Source organism: Hipposideros armiger, unplaced genomic scaffold, assembly GCF_001890085.2.
Source record: "Hipposideros armiger isolate ML-2016 unplaced genomic scaffold, ASM189008v1 scaffold_20, whole genome shotgun sequence".
Taxonomy (NCBI): domain Eukaryota; kingdom Metazoa; phylum Chordata; class Mammalia; order Chiroptera; family Hipposideridae; genus Hipposideros; species Hipposideros armiger.
Genome location: NW_017731370.1, coordinates 3364550 through 3374267, shown reverse-complemented (window position 1 = coordinate 3374267; position 9718 = coordinate 3364550). Strand labels below are relative to the sequence as shown.

The 9718-nt window shown below is 42.3% G+C and overlaps 1 pseudogene; it reads right to left on the bottom strand.

Annotated features, from left to right (window-relative positions):
• Window positions 1-4727: 4727 nt before the first annotated feature.
• LOC109378981 (cyclin-K-like) lies at window positions 4728-6538 on the bottom strand (annotated as a pseudogene).
• Window positions 6539-9718: the final 3180 nt, after the last annotated feature.

The window sequence follows — 9718 nt, the reverse complement described above, 5'->3', positions numbered from 1 at the left end:
GATAACTTTACAGTATCATGGCTCAGATAATGTCCACCCCACCCAGCACCCCTTTCAACTCAAGCAAAACCATCTCTTATCAGATATTCAAGATATTGAAGCTGTGGAGCATTTCTTAGAATCTGCAGAATCTGGGAACAGTGGCAGGAAGGAACAAACCTCTCTTACCTGCTATGTACTTCTGTAGTCCGAGAAGATTTTATTTTATTTGTTTATTTATTTATTTGTTTATTTTTAAATTTTTTTTATTATCTCCCTGTTTGGAGAAATGCTTTAGGCATTCTATCAATACAGGGAAGGGAGAAATGTGGATTAAAGGTAGGTATGGAAGGAGGGCAATTGAGTCCTATTTGGGACATGCAAACTCTATGAGATAAAGCCTTTGCTTCTCTGTACTATGGACTTTGTATGCAGATAGTGCACAGCTTTGCCAGCCAGTCCTGGCACTCGTTCCACCCACCCAGCCTGCTCTGCAAAACATCTCCAGCTATATGACTCAGATCCAACTTAAATCAGCACTAACTGTGGCACTAAAGAGGTTTGTTTTCCCTCCCAATCCCTGTTTCAATGCCTATTTTCCAAGTTGTTCTGGGAGCAACCTTATTACTTAGTCACAAAAAAAGATCTGAGTTTTCCCAATTAGTGGATGGAACATATATGTTACTTGAACAAAAATTACACCTACAAGCTTCAATCATTAGACAAATATTGATACAATATTATTTATGTTAAATTGGCTCATTTATAGCACACACACACACACACATATGATATATGCACAAGATATATAATAAATATACTTAGCCAAAGCTTCCTGGAAACAGGGCTCAAAGCAAGGATTAAGTGCCAAAGCTTATTTGGGAGACATAAACCCAGGACATTAATAGTGAGGACAAAGGAAAATGATGCAGGAAAGGACAGGACACCAGATGAGAGGATACTGTACTAGTCACTGTGAATAGATACAGTATATTGCCTGGCAGTTGTGCTTTCTCAGCCCCATGCAATGTCTCTGGATAGGATTTACAAAGATTCTGTTCATGGAGTAGTCCGAGAAAGGGAATAAGGACAGCAGATTTATTTGTCTGCTCTTTCCTGTGTCCCATTTTCCACTTGTCAAAGGTGACCCCATAGGAGATTGACTCCTCCATGCTTCCAGGTTTGTTCATCCAACTGCTTTAGCATCTCCTCAGGAAAACAGACCTAGGCCCCACAGTGTGGCATTTTACATTAGTCTAGATGTCCTGGGACAAACCAAAAGCTTAGCTGTGTGGCGGGCCTGACATTCCTGTGGAAAGAAATTTATGGTTGAGCCACAGGGGTCCAAGGAGAGTTGGTTATTTGTACAGTTAGATAGACAGGCCAAGTGCTTATGAATCTAGGAAAAATTGGCACCGAGGGAATCAGAATAGACACATAAAATGTGTCAGATACTATATAATTAATAACTAGGAATTACAGTATGCTTGTAATGGCTTTAACAATAGATATATTTTATTGAGCAATTTGCTGTGCTAAGCCCTTTACATAAACAATTTCATTAGGTTTTGTGGAACATTGACTGGATAATGGCCACAGTCCTCTACTCTTCTCTTAGAACACCCTATGCAATATGATTTTGTAGCAATGCTTATCAAGAGGTGTAATCTATTTCCTCACCCTTTGAGTTTGAGTTTAGCCATGTGATTTGTGTGGATCAATAAAATGCAGTGGAAGCGATTGTGTAACAACTCCAAGCCTTAGAAGGCCAAGTGCACTGCCTCTCTCTCTCAGCCCCCTGTCACCAGGAGAACAAGTGTGGGGTACAGCTGGACAATGAGAGACCACATGAAGCACAGATGAGCCATCCCATGTGATGTCATCCTAGACCAACCAGACACAGCTGACCAACCAACTATTCAAAGATGTACGAGATGTGATAAAAAAAAATACGGTGAATATTTAAATAAAAAAATATTACAGTAAAAGACACATGCCATTAATCCCCCTCAACATACTCCCCTTTGCTTCAAACACACTTATGCCATCATTCTTGCCACTTTCTGAAGCAGTCCTGGAAGTCCTCTTTTGTGTGTCTTTACCCGCACTGTCATGGCTGCCTCAATGTGCTGAATCCATCAAGACGTTTACCTTTCATGGTCATTTTGACTTTTGGGAAGAGCCAGAAGTTGCACGGTGTCAGATCCGGTTAATAAGATGCATGAGGACACACCATAATGTTTTTATTTTACAGAAATTGCCATACCAGAAACGATGTGTGACACGGAGCTTTGTCATGATGGAGGATGAAACTGTTTGCCCATTTCTCAGATCCTTTAAATGCTCATACAGATACTCACAAAAGAGGACTTCCAGAACTGCTTCAGAAAGTGGCAAGAACAATGGGATAAGTGTGTTGGAAGTGAGGGAGAGTATTTTGAGGGGGATTAATGGCAATGTGTCTTTTACTGTAATAATTTTTAAAAAATATTTAAACATTCATTGTATTTTTTTTATCACACCTAGAATAAGAATGGCAGCCAGTCAGTCAAGTCCAAGGCAGGCCTACAGAGTCTTATAGGCAACCCACAGATCCATAAGCAAAAATACATGTTTATTGTAAGTCACTGAGGTTTTGTGCATGTTTTTTATATAGTATTATTATGGCCATAGATTACCAATTCAAAGCTTACTAACAATCCCACAATGGAGATGTGATTCTTTCATTTTATTTTTATAACAGATGTGGAAATAGGAGAAGTTAAATGACTTGGTCAAGATCACACATTAAATATTTGATAGGAAACCAGGAATATCTAACTCCATGGTTTTTGTTTGTTTGGTTTTGTTTTTATTAGTTTTACATGTAAAAACAATGCAATAGTTATACTTTTCAACCCTCACAAAGTGACAACCCCCTCCCCCAGTTCACCCCCCCCGACTTCATACATATTTATCACAATTCCATTGACTCTACTCCCCACACTATAATCCACATCCTGTGACTATAAGTGTATTCAATATTATTCAACTTCAGCTTCAGATGTACAGTGCAGTGGTCAAGCCTCTACACCATCCATGAAATGGTCTCCCTAGCAAGACATGTGTCTATCTGACACTCTACAAAATGTTTACATTATTGATTATATTCCCCAAACTGTGTTTCATATCCCTGTGGTAATATTGTATTGTAGTTACCAATTTATGCTGTCTAATCCCTTCCCCTTCTCCCTCACCCCTACCCCCGTCCCATCTAGCAACCATCAGTTTTTCCTCTATAGCTCTGAAAGTATTTCTGTTTACTGTGCTCATTTATTCAGTTCTTTAGATTCCACATATAAGTGAGATCATATGGTGTTTGTCTTTCTCTGACTGATTTATTTCACTTAGCATAATGTTCTCTAGGTCTATCCATATCATTGCAAATGGTAAGATTTCATTCTTCTTTGTAGCTGAGTAATACTCCATTTTATAAATGTACCACAGTTTCTTATCTATAGATAAGAAAGATAGACCCAGTCATCTATCAATGGGTATTTTGGTTGTTTTCTAGTCTTATCTATTGTAAACAGTGCTGCAATAAACACAGAGGTCCACATATTTTTTTGAATTAGTGTCCTGGGTTTCTCTGGATAGATACCTAAGACTGGAATTGCTGGGTCATAAGGTAGTTCCATTTTCAGTTTTTGAGATACCTCCATACTGATTTCCGTAGTGGCTGCACCAATTTGCAATCCCACCAACAGTACATCAGGGTTCTCTTTTCTCCACTACCTTGCCGGAACTTGTTGTTTGTTGATTTATTGATGATAGCCTTTCTGACTGGAGTGAGGTGGTATCTCATTGTGGTTCTAACTCCATGGTTTTTATTGCTACAATTTACTGCTTAATTTTCTCTGGATCCTTGGTTTTTATTCCTTGCTCACTAATGGCTCTTAGTGAATAATTTGACCATGTTGTCATCCTCCTTAAGATGCTATACCTCTTCTTAATTTTATGCTTTGAGGGGGCTAGGATTGTTTTTTTTCCCCCACAACTGATTGTATTGGGATAGTCTCATTCATAACCAAGGTAGAATTCACAGTATGTTGTTACAGTCACACTTAAAAATATATATCTCTGTATACAGGAATCTGAAGATCAATGTAAACAGACATGATTCTCCAAGTACAAATTTCCCCTTCTTCCTGAAGGAAAAAGAAAAAATCTATCCAACCAGGTAACTCCTTCAAAATAACTTTAACACAAAGGATGTAAATATCTCTAAATCAAAAAAGTTGTTCTTCTGACCTATTGGGTATCATGGAACAGAACATGGGACAGAATGAAAACAATGACAACAGCTTGACTTCAGATGGAACTGGACTATTTAAAATTGAGCATCCAGGAAAAAAAAGGCACTGATTTCCAGAAGGAAATTCACTTCTTATTGAAGCTATTGAGGTAATATGGCTGGTTAACATTTTCACTAGTATAAAGTCACCCAGTGCAGGACTCACCTGACAGCTGACACAAAGCATACAGTCAGTGGCAATCCGAGCAATCTATGTTACACTGAAAGCCGCTGTCCCCATTCTCCAGATGTGGAAGGCCACCCTGATTTCATCTCATGGACCTGGTCATTTCTTCCCATACTGCAACTGTCTAGCATTATACAAAGCACTCTTTTGTTTACTCACTTCAATTACTTTTCAAGTTGACTAGAAACACTTTTGTTAAAAAATCAAAAGAAAAAAAAAGACATCAGGTTATCTCATCCAGGATGCCAACCCCAACCCCACCACTGGAGGCATGACGGGTGGGGAGATGGGTGGGGGCACAGGTGGCTGTCCTCCAAGGGGGACAGATGGAGGTGGGTCGCTAGCTGGCAGCAGGCCCAGACCTGGAGGAGGGTGAGGTGGGACGGCGTGGGTAGGGGGCAGGTGTGGGAGTGGGGGCCGGAAGTTGGAGTTGTAGGTGGGTGGAGGTGGAGAGTAGCCGGGAGTGGGGGGCAGGATGGAGGGTGAGGGGAAGGAGGCTGGGAGAGGGGGCACTGGCAGTGGGGGTGGGTTGGGGGGTGGATGAGGGGTGGGTATGCCAGGTGAGCTGGCGCGCATAGGCCTGGGGCAGGGAGCCATAGGAGGGCCCTAGGACTTCGTCATGGACTGCAAGCTCTGGTAGCCCTCTCCAGCTGTATAGGAGCTGGTGGTGGATAACCCGATTAAGTTGCTAGAGGATGGCTGTGGCGGTGGCTCGTGCAAGGGAACGGGTGGGCGGGAGGAGGAATCTAGACTTTGGAGAGGTCACTGGTATCCACAGGGCCTGGCGGCTGGCCTCGCCCAAGGCAGCCAAGAGAAGAGGCTTCTGGTCTGGCGGTGGGTAGGCTGGAAGCAAAAAAACGTGAGTGGTCTCAATTTGGGGTGTTTTAGGTGGTGGTGGTTCTGCTGCTTTGTTCTGTTTTGTGGGATAAACAACTGTGGCTCATTTCACCTGATGGAGAGGACTAGGCTGCCCTGAAGGCTTCTTGGGCTGCTGGGCTGGTTAAGGCAGGCAGGGCTGACTGCTGCAGTGCCCTTCTGCTGGGGCTGGGGCTATTCTGAGCCTTGAAGCAGCTGTGACTGCGGCACTTGTTGCATTGGTGGTGGTGGTGTTGGGGGGGGCAGGGGGTGCGAGGGAGTGGATGGAGAGGCAGGGACTGCTGCAGCTGATGAGGTGCGTGATGAGGCATCTGCTGTTTTCCTTGTGCGTACAGATCCCGGATTTGATGGCAGATGTCTTCCAGAACATCCACAGGGATATCCTGCACAAACTGCTCCCACCACCTCCAATGCATGGATTTGGAGGTCCACTCTTGTATTTCAAATTTGCACAAACATCCTGCAAGATACATCACTGCCACTGCTATGATCTCTGGATCCCACAGCAGTGACAAGGTCATGCACAGACTGTCATTTACAAATGTCCATGCCATTTGAACCAACTTTTGAATTTGTTTTTATCACCTTTTAGTTATTTTGCATATTTGAGTAGGAATTGGTATGGATGTTCTACCTATAAATCAAACTTTATGGTCTGTAGTAAAATTCTCTCCAGAACCATTACTTCTTCCTTTGGGTTATCTCCAAGCTGGCCAATTGTACATCATTTAATAAACTATGAGCTGTTCTATTGACATCTTTACATTTTGGGGACATTTCTTCTACTTTCCCATCCAGAAAGAGACAACAAGCTCCTTTCACATATATCTTGGGAATTGCTTGAAGGAATGAAACATATAGAAGCCATGAAAATAAATTATTCCAGTTGCCAGGGTATCATAGTATAGTTCCAAACGTTCACCCACATCAAATATGAACTGGGCCCCCTCTCTGCGGTACAGGGCCTCAGCAGCTGGATTGAGTCCTTCTAATAGTTGTGAGGGTATATGAGCCAACTCTTTCTTATCCGAGTACCAACATGGTTTTGGGTGGTTCAGGTTTGCTGTGGTTACTGAAGGGCTTGAATTTTTTTTATTCTCCTTCATTTATTGAAGTAGACTTGTTCTTTCCAAAAGATTCTCTGAAAATGTTAAGAATCCCCTTGCCTCAGGCAAGCTCCTCAACTATGTCTCTCCTTGCTGACTGCGGCCATCTTGGATTGGGGCTAGGATTTTTTTAATCAAGTAAATATTAAATATACAAGACATTCTGTGGGGAGAGAATATCAGAATGTATGACAGAGAAAAGACATCAAAGGAAAGGCAGTTAAGTACAAATTTCACCCTAAGGGAGGGAAGGCAGGTGGGGTTTGGAGTGGAATAATGTGGACTGTGAGCCCATCAGGCGATGTCTGGTCCTTCAGATCACTTGAGTCTGTAGAATACATAGATCTTTGAGTTTCAGGATTTTTCATCTCCTTTCAAGGAAAACTGATATCATTAATTTGCTTTGTCTATTCTTTGAAACGTGTGACTATAAATGGGTTGGACTGATGTTTATATGTAGCATATGGACTCAGTCTCATGCATTCATTTAAAGACATATCCCATAGTCTGCCTGCTGCCAGGGCAAAGACCTGGTATCTATCTTCAGTCAGGGCCTCTGCTGTATTTATCCAGCTGCATTTGAAAACAAAGGAAACTACATGCAAGGGCAAGGTCAGTCAGCAAGCCTGGGCCTCCTGAGGCGCCAGGGTTTATATATCTGCCCCGGCAGCGTGGCGGGGAGACATGGGCCTCATTCCCATTAGTGTTAATGGAGCCAATCGTATGAATCCACCACATATCAATGCGTATCCTCTCATGTTTTGATATCTTAATGCATGAAATTACATCTCTAGGGAAGGCTTGCCTCCTCTTAAGTGCTACCAATTCCCATTAATGATAATGGAACAGAGCCACACACACACACACCCACCATTGCTCAGAAAACTGGGCAAAATATGGAAGATGATTAGGGTTTAGGAGTGTCACAGGGGAGTCGCAGAAACTGCAGGGACAGTCTAAAATGATTTTCTTTCCTGGTTTATTTAAGCAGTTTCTTTATACATATTCATTTTTTTCTCAGGGCCATCACCAGATAATTGGCTACATCCTCCTCTCCAGGAGAAAGAAGCTGATGTCTGTACATGTTTGAAAACACCCTTTGAAAAGTGGGGTGTATTTATGAAGAAAGGGAGTGGAGAGGATGCTTGAGGTGAGTCAGCAGGAGGAAGATGAGGAAAAAGACAGTGTGGGGGCTTCCTGCCTTTTCCCAAGTATGGGAAGAGCTGACACAGACTCTTAAGAGCTGCTCTGTGCTGGAGCACAGTGTGAGCTAAGGAACTGCCCACCACTCCCCTGCCTGCACTTTCTTCCGGAAGATGCTCTTCTATGTTGTACAAAAAATAAGTAAGCAATTCTGGCCATACCTTACCCTTTTCTCTTTGTAGAGGGGACACAGATATAGGTTTTTATATGGTCTGAGGTTATTAAATAGATATAATTATATAACAGAGATAAGGCTATGTGATCAGAATACAAATTAGCATGAAAATTGGCCAACCCTTATTTACTCTTTCAACAAGTTTAGCTGACATTTCTCCTGTGAACTAGAATTCTGTCCTTTCGAGACTAATTGTAGTTTAAGCAAATGGCTCAGCTAGAATCAGCCACACCTGTAAGCAGAATAATATTGTCACTTGCTGGTAGGATTGGAAAGGGAGGGAACTTTAAGTGGTTTCAATCTAGAGACCACAGTGTCTGAAATTCTATCAGATTATTCCTAAGCACTCACTCTTTGTTTTGTTAGTTTGTTTTAAGTGTAGAGTAAAAGAGTGCTGTGAGGGATAATATAATCTGCAATTAACACCCATGAGGGAATAATTTCATCAGAGGGCACCTGGATATGATTCATAGAGGGCCAAGGATGCTTCAAGGGGGAAAGTTCATCGTCAAGGGACCAAGATGAGCTTTGCCTACATTCTTAGACACTTTGAGAGGATAGAAAGAGTAAATGTATTACTGAGCTGGGTGCATGCTACAGAAAGCACTCTTTCTGAAGGCAATGTTTCTTGCTCTTTTGGGGGGTGAGGGTTACAGAACTACTCTGAGAACCTGATGAAGGCTATGGAACCTCTTGTTAGAAACATGTACACACACATACATAAACAAGCTCACACGGTTTCATAGAATTTTGAGTGTTCATAGATCTCTGATGTTCATTCATGGGCCACAAGTTTAGGGAAACAGCCAAACTATCAGAAGAGTTCAAGGTCAGAACTCCAGTATGATTGGGGACATTAGATCACGGAAAACAATGGTCTTGGGTCTCTCATTTCTAACAATCCTATATGGAATGTGAGTTTTGGTTAACAATGAGACTTTAAATGCTTTAAATGGACAGATTGAGACTCACAGAAATACTAAGATACTCTGATACAAGTTATAGTGCAACTTGTTAAAAAGGAAACATATTTGGTGTAGGTAAGGATGAGTTTTTAGTTGACATATCTATGTACTCACACAGAATGATTTGGGGAGTATTCCAGGCATTTCTTTCTATCCCCCTCTACCCTCCCCCCACACACACACACTCATACAACCAGTCTTCTCATATGAGTGTTATATCAGAATCGCTTATATCAGAATCACTTAAGCAGGAAAGTCAATAGGTCTTTAGCAACATTCCATTACTGAAACACAAACTATCCATCTATGCTTACCTGCCTCTCAGTTGGTCTGGTTTCCTGAAATAAAAGCACCATATTGAAATAGTACTCTCTGCCCGCATATCATTCTTGTTCCCAATCTTTTCACTAGCAAATGGCAGGCCTCAATATTATACCTGTATGGGCAGAAAGAGTAGATGATTGTACTTTTTTTTTTTTTTAGAGATTTTTATTGGGGAATTGGGGGGATGGGAACAGTGCTGGGGAATTGGGGGAAGGGGAACAGACAAGTTGCTGTTGCTTTATTCTTCAGTCTAGTTGTGGAGGACGTTGCTTCACTGGCCCAAGTTGGCACCATCATTGCACTCTTCCCAGGTGAGGCAGATCAGTTGCCGGCTTTCTGGATGGCCGCTCACTGAGGCTGCTGGCCGCTCACCCTGGCTGCTGTGGCTACACACAGTAGCCCATGGCAACCCACTGCCACAGGGGCTGCAGCCTACGCCGTCGCCAGTGACTCACGGCAGCCCTGTCCTTTTTTTTTTTTTAAAGATTTTATTGGGGAATTGGGGGAAGGGGAACAGACAAGTTGTTGTTCTTCAATCTTAGTTGTGGAGGGCACCAGTCTCCATCTGAC